Source organism: Thamnophis sirtalis, unplaced genomic scaffold (genome assembly GCF_051295495.1).
Source record: "Thamnophis sirtalis isolate CommonGarterSnake01/CBP01778 unplaced genomic scaffold, rThaSir2_p1.2 scaffold_6, whole genome shotgun sequence".
Taxonomy (NCBI): domain Eukaryota; kingdom Metazoa; phylum Chordata; class Lepidosauria; order Squamata; family Natricidae; genus Thamnophis; species Thamnophis sirtalis.
In genome coordinates, this window is record NW_028261386.1 from 116,269,970 (window position 1) to 116,281,424 (window position 11,455).

Sequence of the window (11,455 nt, forward strand, 5' to 3'; positions counted from 1 at the left end):
AACCTTTGCAGCTTTCTCATGATCATGTGATGAAAATTCAGAACTGGTTCATATTTATGACTGTTAAGCCCCAACCAGGTTGCCATACCTGGGGGGACAAGGAGGGAAGACAGAATGGTTGCTGGAATGGCATGGGTCCAGCGGATGGCATCCCAGTTGTTCCTGTGCTGTGACTGACAGCTGCCTGCTTGCCTTTGCCAGCATGGACTCCAGCTGACTGGCGCTAATTACACAGTGGCTGGAACAGCTGATCAGCGAAGCAGTTAGCAACCAGGAGGACACTGGAAGAAGGAGTGGAGGACACCGGATGCTGGTTAAGAGCTAGGCCATGGGCTATGGCAATGACTATATAGAGCCGAGGTGGCGCAGTGGTTAAATGCAGCACTGCAGGCTACTTCAGCTGACTGCAGTTCTGCAGTTCGGCTGTTCAAATCTCACCGGCTCAGGGTTGACTCAGCCTTCCATCCTTCCGAGGTGGGTGAAATGAGGACCCAGACTGTGGGGGTGATATGCTGACTCGGTAAACCGCTTAGAGTAGTATATAAGTCTAACTGCTATTGCTATTGCTATAACTATATACAGTGCTGGTAGGCAGTAGCTCCCAGTGCTGACTTTGAAGCTGCTACAACTCATCCATGCCGGACTTCGGCCTCATTAAACCTGCAGCAAGCAAACTTGTTTCTGCATTTTCTCGGCCGGGATACGAACGCATTAGACCATTGCTGTATCCCAAGGTGATGTGATCACCATTGGGACCTTCTGACAGGCAAAATCAATGGGAAGTCAGATTTACTTAACCAGGTTGCTAACTTACCAACTGCAGTGATTCACAACAACTGTGGCAAGAAAGGTCATAAAATGGGGCAATACTCACTTAACAAATGTCTCATTTAGCAACAGAAATGTTGGTCTCAGTTGTGGTCATAAGTCGAGGATTACGTGTAACAAAACAACTGCTATCTGCATTCACTTCACCATTTTCTTTCATTGTTGAAAAGTAAGTTTTGACATAATTTGTCATTTAAAGCCTCATTTTCTGTTGAAGTTAGGTGTCTGTGGGAAAGGTTTCCAAAATAATTATGCATGGTCATTCAGACTTCAGTTTCCAGTAGAAGCACTGAGGGTCTTCTGCTTTCCAGCCAGACATATCGTCATGTGGTCATAAGTCGAGAACTACCTGTAGTGGACACAGAAGTCGGGGAAGAGCCTTTTATTGCCTAGGATCCTGAATATCACAACAGTCACATAGATGCCAGAATATAGGGGGCAGGGGAAACGGGACAATTTTCCATGAAGAACTTTGTCTATAGTTGTGCTGTCCTGCTCAAAAACCTAAGAGTAGAACAAGAAGCAATGGGTGGAAATTAATCAAGGAGAGAAGCAACTTAGAACTGAGGAGAAACTTCCTAACAGTTAGAACAATTAATCAGTGGAACAGCTTGACTCCAGAAGTTGTGACTGCCCCAACAACAGGGCCGGATTTTCCTATAGGCTAACTAGGCTTCAGCCTAGGGCCTCAAGATCAAGAGGGGCCTACATTCAAATTGTTAGCAAAATTAAAATTACACTATTCTAAAAACAGTGAACACTAAACCGAAAATAAGGAGAAATTCTACGCATATGACTAATAAACAAACATAAAAATGTATTGGTTAAGATTGTTCCAGCGCCACAGCAGTTGGGGAGCCCGCCCACGTTCCTGGCACCGGTGGTCGGGCGAGAGGCGCGGCTGCTCCCAGTAGCCGCCCCGTCAACGCGGAGCCCACCAGCGGCCAGGCAGATGAGGGCGAGGGGGCCGAGCCGGGCAGCTGAGCGCAGCAGGGGAGGTGGCTGGCCTCGCTGCCTTTGCCACAGAGCAGAGCCGCCTCCGTCGGGAGGCCAGCTATATATATTGATATATATTGATATATACCACAGTAATAATGTATTTTATTGTCTCTCATGTAATTTACAAACTTAAAAATGGGAGGTGAAAGGGCCTCATAAGTGGAATAGCCTAGGGCCTCTTTTCATCTAAATCCGGCCATGCCCAACTTTGCAAATCTTTAAGAAGATGTTGGATAGCCATCTGTCTGAAATGGTATAGTGTTTCCTGCCTAGGCAGTGGGTTGGACTAGAAGACCTCCAAGGTCCCTTCCAACTCTGCTATTGTATTGTATTGTAACTGTGGTTTAGTGGGTTTATTAATATTCCTCTAGAACTCCATTCACCAAAACCCCAGAACTGTCCCACAAGCAGGCTGGATGATCACATGACCCCAATGAACTGCAACCGTCATAAATATGAGCCACTTGCCAATCTGAATTTTATAACTTTGTTCTAACTTTAAACAAGAAGTTTAAACTATTGTAAATTGTTGTAAATGAACTATTGAACTGTTGTAAAGTCAAGGACTGCCTGTATATATATATGGAGAGTAGAAAGGTGATATGGAGGTATGGAAGTTTTAAAGAATTTTGGAAGTGGTATTTAGATCCCGGTGTTTTGTTAAAAATATTGATGGGAGCATTATGAGCTTCCAATTTCAGGATTACGTTCAGGAAGGATGAGGAGTAATGGTAGATTATTGGCTTTACTGTTTAATGAAACTGAGAAACTGTTCAGCATTGTAATCCTGTACTTATACATTGGATTGCAGCCACTGAAATCAAAATGGTAAGCTTTAAGTCTGTACATCGGTCACTAAGTATAATCCTCTGGCAAAAAGTAGAATTTGGGAGACTTCTACACCACCAGACTTTCCACTTTCCAATCCATCAGGATCATCTTCATGATTTTCAGATCTCTGTCCATATCAAAACACACTAAGCTGTGTTATGTCTGAATGTTGGTGAGTTTGCCCACAGAGAATATCATCAGTCAAAATGTTCAATCTCCCCTTCCAGTTGTTCAAAGAAGCATACAAGAAAAGCATCCAAGCATACAAGAAAACTGCCTTGCTTTCATAACTCACCTCCTGCTGTAGTGTAACATTCATTCACTCCTACAAAAAAACTTTCATATTTTTCAGAATATGTCATTTGTGTGCATTTATCTGGAGATTTGCTAGGGTGGATGGATAATAAAATAATGTGAGAAATTGCATTAAATGCCATCAAACCCAAAAGAGTTCAAGAAGCAAAATATTTGTTGTCTAGTCTTTCCACGGAGACTGTTGACTTCCTGCATTGGCAGAAGGTTGTCCTAATTATCTTTGAAGCCTCTTGCAACTGTATAGTTTTGTATAGTTTTGTGAATGATGGGATTTCATAAACATGTTTATGGTTCTGATATAAAATGCTAGAGACAATGTGTGTTTTATGGAAATGTGGACATTAGGTTTTGATTTAGTCTTTTTTTTAAAGAATTCAGCTAATTTATGAAGAAAGATTTGCCAGGACAGGATAAAACATTTTGCTGAGTTAGAAAATGCCATTGCATTTTATATTAATGAGCTTATTCGTTTAGGCTGATGGTAATTAAACACTAAAGTATTAATGCAACAGTAAAAATGTAATGTTTGCAAAAAAAGTAAGCATATATCTAAGATGGTTGCTAAGTCTTTTTATTCAGCATACTGCCATCAATTACAATAGGGCAGATGGTACAGAAATTATGCTCTTCAATCACAAAATTGGTTGTGTGCAATATTGAAAAGGTGCCTATTATATTTCATGTTGCAAAATATAGTCACAAATGCAATAAATCAGATGTAAAGGGTCTTTTCTGGATGCTGGATTGTAAGAGAACACACATTGGAGCACTCTCAAGCTGTAGATAGAATCACTCTATGGATAAGATGCCTTAACAGTTTCTGGTTGAGCATTCTGGGGTCCTCCCTTGAGAGTGACTGGGATCGTTTCTTCCAAACAGCACCCTGCTAGGTTTAGGAAAAGGAGACACAAACCACTGAAGAGTAGTTCATTACCTTCTTGGGATCCCAACAAACAAAATATGGGATGAGGAGACTTTGCTTAGATTCCTTGAGATGCTTACTAAGTATCTATATAAATACAACTTCAGCAACAGAGTAGTCAACACCTGGAATGCTCCACCTGACTCTATTGTTTCATCCTCAAACCCCCACAGCTTCAACCTTTAACTGTCTACTGTAGGCTTCACCCCATTCCTAAGAGGTCCATAAAAGGGGCATGCATAAAAGCACCAACGGGCCTACCGTCCCTGTCCTACTATCCCCATTTATTTGTACTCATTTCCTTTGTTCATGTCCATGTTTATACTTATACCTGTTATCTTGTACATGTTTGGCAAACCAAATAAATAAAAGAAATAAATAAAAATAAATAAAAGAAACGAATAAAATATCAGATATGGGTTGCTTTGAGCAAAATGGCTCCTGATTTACTGAAGGAAGAAGTTTAACAACTAATACTTCTAGCAAATCTTCTGTCAATTGTGCCCTGAGCCCTTTCTTTTTATGCCCCTTTAAATGCAACTTCTTTCTCTTGTTTTCTTCCTCTGGGTTTTTACAGGGAGGAAATATGATTTAATCTTAGGCAGCTGCCAATATTCCCCCCTTTGTTTCCCCAGGCCTTCCAATGCTTCTTCCTATGTGTACTATTTTACCACAGGAGTGGGGCACACCAATCCCCATTGGCAGCAGCTAAACATCAGCATTTGAAAGATGCTCAGATACCCTGAGCTGTGAAAATCCCAGATAAGGTCTAGTTGAAGGTGACTTCAATAACCACCATACAGAACTTCTGTAATACCATGTTAATAATGTGGGTAATAATTATTAGATTTATATGCCGCTCTTCTCCCAAGGTCTCAGGGCGACGTACAACATTAAAAGAAACACATAATACAAAAGTTTTTTAAAAAATTAAATAGAATATCCCAAACAAACCCAATTAGACTTGACAATAACATTAAAAAAATTTTTGAATTAAAATCAACAATGATCAATAATTTATTTAGTTTTGTTCAGGCCAGGCTGGCTTGCTGGAAAAGCCAACTTTTTAGGGCGCGTCGGAAGGACCGGAGGTCGGGGATTATACGAAGCTCCGGGGGCAGCTCATTCCAGGGGAAGGCCCTCTCCCTGGGGGTCGCTAGCCGACACTGTCTGGCCGACGGCACCCTGAAGAGGCCAACTCTGTGGGATCGCACTGGATGGTGGGAGGCTACTGGTGGCAGTAGGTGGTCTCGCAGGTACCCTGGGCCTAAGCCATGGAGCACTTTAAAGGTCATAATTAGTACCTTGAATAAGGACCCCCACATATAACATTAGATTCATCATTCCACTATTAGCAGTGATGTCTAGTTAATTAATGGTAGATTTTGCATTTCCTGCTTTAAAATTCACTGCAATCTGTGTGGATCAGGATCTGGGAGGTTGTAGATGTAGCTACTTTTAAGTCTTTCTTAAAAAATTCTTATAATGCATATGTTAGATTGGGTAAACGGAGGAGGCAAACTCAGGCTCAGTATCAACAGCTCTTTATTCAGTGACTGCTACCTACAATCCAGCGAAGGTCCTGCCTGCAGCAGCCCTTTTATAGGGCTCTGGAAGGGGCCTTCAGCCAATCAGATTTGAGTTCCTGCTGGTAGCAGAGGACCTTGGTGGAAACTACACGCATTCAAAGTACTTAACATATTCAAAGTACTTAACACCATATGTTAAAATGCATGTAGGGTTAACCTCTTGGAAGTCAAATTATGTACCATATGCGATACAGACAGTCCTTGACTTACAACCATTTGTTTAATAACCATTCCAATGGCATGAAAAATGTGATTTATGACCACTTTTCATACTTACCACCATTGCAGTATCCCCATGGTCATGTGATCAAAAAGATGCTTGGCAATTGGTTCATACAGTTGTAGCAGAGGTGGGTTTCAAATCCCGGTGCTCCCACCGCCTCCACTACTGGTTTGGCCCATCCAGGCCGAACTGGGAGCAACCCACCTCTGAGTTGTAGTGCCCTGGTGTCATGTGGTCACTGTTTGTGACCTTCTGATGAGCAACGTCAATGGGGAAGCCAGATTCACTTAACGACCATGCTACTAACTTAACAACTGCAGTGATGCATTTAACAAATGTGGCAAGAAAGATTCAAAAAAGGGGCAAAACTCAGTTAACAACTGTCTCAATTAGCAACTGATATTTTGGGGACTGCCTGTAGTAAGTTGAGGACTGCCTGTAGTATTGTTTCTTTAAACAGCAATAATATTCTTATAAATCAACCCACCTTCCTTTTAGCATTTTCCTTTTCACAACAAGCTAAAAATCAATCAGAGAGAGAGAAAGAGAGAGAGAAAGAAAGAAAGAGAGAGAAAGAGAGAGAAAGAAAGAGAGAAAGAGAGAGAGAGACTCCATTTTGAGAAAACATGTGGCCTTGGAGATTGTTTTTGATTTCAGTAGAGAACAGAGGGAGAAAATATGTTTCTATGTATGACATGTAACTTGTCATGGACCTGGAAAAGGAACAATGTGCAAACGCCTTAAGGATTTATACCCAGCCTCAGCAAGAAAACAGATATTTGTCCATGTCCTTTAGAATGTATTTTTTATCCTCCTCTGGTGGACAGGCTAGTTCATACTGTCCAGACCAGTTGCTGAAAAGGTTTTACCAGTTCTTCTTGGCCCCTCTTCAGTTGTCTATTATGACATTCTAGGCATGACTGAAGCATGCTAGTATGACTTCATGTTACACAACTCCTGGGTTCTGTGTTGAAGAAGGAAACACTATATTCATTTTCCAGCTTCCTTACAGACATTTAGCCAGGGGTGGGCATGGCGATGGTGGGCATAGCCTAGTGGGCCTCCTGCAGCACGGCTGGGGTGTATGCGTATGTGTTTTCACCTTCCCCAGGCTTCAGAGGCTTTTCTCTGGGAGGGCAAAATCTGCATCCCTGGACCCGTTTCCGGCCTTCCGGAACTTCTGTGAGGTCCGGTTTTCCCCCTCCCCGAGCCTCTGTGCTGGCCTACACTTACCTCGCATCCAAAACGGGCTGCCTGGAGTCTCAGGGGAGGGGTGGGGAGGGAGGGAAGGGGTAGGGTGGGAAGGGCCAACCAGGGGTGGGATTTGGAGGTTCTCCAAACCATCCATGATGTTAGCTACGGGTTCTCCTGAACTCAGGCGAATCTGCAGCAACCCACCCCTGCATTTAGCTATCTAGACACCTGATTCCCTTCTTCTTGTTTCCAACTCATTGAGGGGAACAGAATGCCAACACTGAAATGTGATTACACTATAAATGGTTTTCAAATTCCTTTGGGTATATCTCTGTTGTAAAACTGCCTTGTTTTCGCTGCCTTTGCTGCCTAGGACTGGCTGGCATCAGTTCAGTTTTGCACAAAGCTAATATTGCAGAGGGAACATTTCTGGGGGGAAATTGAAAAAAAAACCCTCATACAAGTTAATGTGGAAAAGAAAATCTAGGAATCCTGATTGAGCCACGGGGCTTATCTTCTCAGTAACTATAAGATCTTTCAGTGATTGCTGTTTCGTTAGTCACCATCTGTTTACGTCCCCATCCTCCTGCAATCTGTTGATATAAATACATTCCTCCTTTTTTAATGCTGCAAAAAGGCTGAAGCATGCCCAAGTGCAATGGAACTATATTTGCTCTTCCTCACTTTATATCCTGGCCAAACAAGATCTCCTTTCTCCTTGCAAGAAGTCAGCGGGGAGGGGAAAAAAAGATAACTAATGAGGTTAATGTTTTATATCACAGCAGGCCTCTTATAAAGACTGTTAAGATTTGTCTATTCTTGTTGGGTTGGAATGCTGTTATAAGACTTGAGGGGTGATAAAGTTTGTAGATAATCACAAATGGCAGGATAGAGACAAAGCTATATGAGGCACATGGGTATAAATCAGTGGTGGAATTCAATGTTTTTTTTTACTACGGGTTCTGTGGGTGTGGCTTAGTGGGCATGGTGTGGCTTGGTGGGTGTGACTCGGTGGGCGGGGCAGGGGAAGGATACTGCAAAATCTCCATTCCCTCCACACTCTGAGGCCAGCCAGAGGTGGCATTTGCCAGTTCTCCGAACTACTCAAAATTTCTGCTACCGGTTCTCCAAACTGCTCAAAATTTCCACTACCGGTTCTCCAGAACCTGTCAGAACTTGCTGGATTTCATCTCTGGTATAAATGGATTTTTAGATGAAGGAAGACACCATAATAAAGGATGGTTTTAATAGACTAGCTAAAACCATGTCTGATGAGATGAATAAATTCTCATGCAACTTCTCCTGTTCATCTGTGCAAGGATAGTGGAAAACTGACATGCATAGACATCGGTTTCCATACAGAAAACAATACATTTCTCTTCTAGGTGATGACATTTTAACATAATCATAATAGTAGGATTTTAGAGTTCAACCAAATGTGTAGAGAACAAGAGAAGGAAGTGATATGTAAGCATGTGAAGTCAAAAATAAGTAAAAGCTAGGAGAAATCCCTAGCAAAGCAGGAACAGGCTGCGAAGAGCTACGATAGTGGTGGGTTTCAAAAATTGTTCGAACCTACTCTGTGGGTGTGGCCTCCTTTGTGGGAGTGGCTTGCCACCCATGTGACCAGATGGGAGTGGCTTGCCGCCCATGTGAACGGATATGAAGATGCCGACGACACTTGTCAGAACCACCTTAAATTACCTCACATACAGCACTGGCATCCATAAGAATATGATGTAAACTTGTTTTTTAAAAGGCATCTTTGGTTTGCGTTAAAACAACTTCAACACACGCAATGTTCTGATTGCACCACAACGCAGTAGTCATCCTTACCTTTCACAGAGGCACAGAGTTTTATAAATATGAGCATGATAGTGTAGAATAATCATATCCAAGGACCAGTGGTGGGTTTCAAAATTTTTTGGAACCTCTTCTGTAGGTGTGGCCTGCTTTCCGGGTCCACTGGCGGAACCTCTTCTAACCGGTTTGGTAGATTTGACGAACCGGTTCTACCGAATAGGTGCGAACTGGTAGGAACCCACCTCTGAGCTACGAACATAGTGGCAGAAATGGTGATACAGGTAGTTCTCGACTTACGACCACAATCGAGCCCAACATGTGTGTTGCTAAGGGGCAAATGTGTTAGTTTTGCCTCATTTTATGATTTTTCTTGCCACACTTGTTAAGTGAATCACTGCAGTTTTTAAATTAGCAGCACTGTTCTTGAGTGAATCTGGCTTCGCCATTGACTTTGCTTGTCACAAAAGACGCAAAAAGTGATCCCATGACCCCGGGACACTGCAACCGTCATAACATAACATAAGTCAAAACGTCTCAATGTAAATAACATGAGCATGGGGCTACTCCAACGGTCATAAGTGCGAAAAATGGTGATAAGTCACTTTTTCAGTACTGTTGGAACTCTGAAGCAAACTCTTGTAAGTCGAGTACCGTCTGTTCTTAATGTAGTCCAATGGTCCTTGTCTTTCTCGGCTGAGAGATTTGCATGCATTTCCCTGTGCGTGCATACACACACACACACACCATTAAAAAAATGAAAGAAATTTGATGCTTAGTAATAACACTTAGACTTATATACCACTTCATAGTGCTTTACAGTCCTCTCTAAGAGGTTAATTTCTTGATATTTCTTAATATTGCATCTAAAAAAGGTATACATAAAGGATGTTTCCATCTTAAAAAAAATACTGTCACGGGCTTCCTGTGAGAGCCTAGGATTTGACAAATGACACTGTGCAATGGCAATTCTTTGGGGAGGGGAGATACCTTTTCCCTTATTTGTTAAGAAAGCACATCAAAGTATACAAGCCGCTTTCAAATTCACTGCATTAGCCAAGATTATTTCATTCTGGACAAGGTGAGGTCATCTCTGCTTTCCACTTTCTCTCCCTTCCTGCTCAGCAGTTTGAGATTAAAATTTAAAAAAAAAACCTTGCAATTGAGTCATTTTATTTTCCTGTACTCCTGAATATGATGTCCTAAGTTTTTTCTATATATAAGTTTGCAAACTATCATGCTCTCTTTCATATATGTGCAGCTGGCTATTTTGAACTGTTTTAGGCACATTTACTTTGAACGAAAAAGAAGAGGTTAAGGAAAAGGGTTTGGTTTTTGTCTTATTTTTATTTTTTCTGTTTTCTGTGTCAACCCTTTGATTGTGGCAAGGTAGACCTTTGCTGAATCAGTGAATAAAAATATACAGGCTGTCCTCCTTTCTCCGTATTTTAGCTGGTAGATAGTTTTATCTCCTTTCAGTATCAATTTCTGAGGGATGATCCACGTTGTAGAAATATCGTATAGCTCATTCTTCATTATATCTTGAAAACATTTCTCCAAATACCGCTATCTTCCTCATCAGAGAATATCCCTCATACCTCGAATAAAACAAAACTTGAACAGTACAACTCTGCCCAACACATTTTAGATTTAATTTCCTCCATTGCTCTTTACTAAAAGTAACAACACAACGTTTTCTAAGTCTCTCTTAAATTTTCAGCCATTATACTTCCATTCCAGTTCCCAGTTCCGTCTCTCACTCTTCAGTTCTCTTTCCCTGAATCTTCTGGTCATCTAAGATGGAAAAAGATGCAAGTCCAGTGGTGGGATTCAATTTTGTTACTACCGGTTCTGTGGGTGTGGCTTTGTGGGCGTGGGATGGCTTTGCGGGTGTGGTTTTGTGGGCATCTCAGGGAAAGGATACTGCAAAATCCCCACTAACCTACTTTCCAGCACCATTCTCCTGTTCAGGGCAACAAAAAATTGACTGGGAGACAGCAGGGGTGGGGCCAGCCTATTTGCCGGTTCTCCGAACTACTCAAATTTCCGCTACCGGTTCTCCAGAACCTGTCAGAACTGGCTGAATACCACCTCTGTGCAAGTCCCACTGATATAACTATTATATCTCTGATCCAAGTCCTATACCTCTTTCCTCTACTAGGAGGAAAGTTTTCCTATGAGAAACTAAACTAACAAGATAAAGATAAGATATCTCCTAGTTTTTAAAACCATTTCAGCTGGGATAGGAAACCTGCCATTCTCTGTGAGATAAAGCCTGACAAAAGAACCCTATCTCATGGGGACAGTTCAGACTGTTTACCCTGAAGCAGAAAACAAAACAATCTGTAAAGTATTTGCATAATTCTTTGGTCTTTTTGAATTGTACTTTGTAACATTGTACTCTAAGGAACAAAATCTAGTATTGTATTTAAGCAGCTGCAGTAAGCAAAAACATTCCTATTTGTAGAAGGAAGACTCACAGTAGTGGTTGATGAGTGATAAGTGATGAGGACAAACTCCATTCTCTACAAGCAATAGTTGAAGCATTTGAGTCCCCAAAGCACACTTAGTATTTCCATATCTGTTTGTGCATGGAGCAGAATTGGTATACGAAAACATCATGGTTTTTCCCTTCACTGTTCATGCGAGCCATGTCCATGGTCTAATTTCGCTTTTTATGCGATATATTTTTAGGCTAGCTTTCCCTGTCTCATTTTTCATTACCAAATTCTTCATTGTATAATGAGCAAGTTT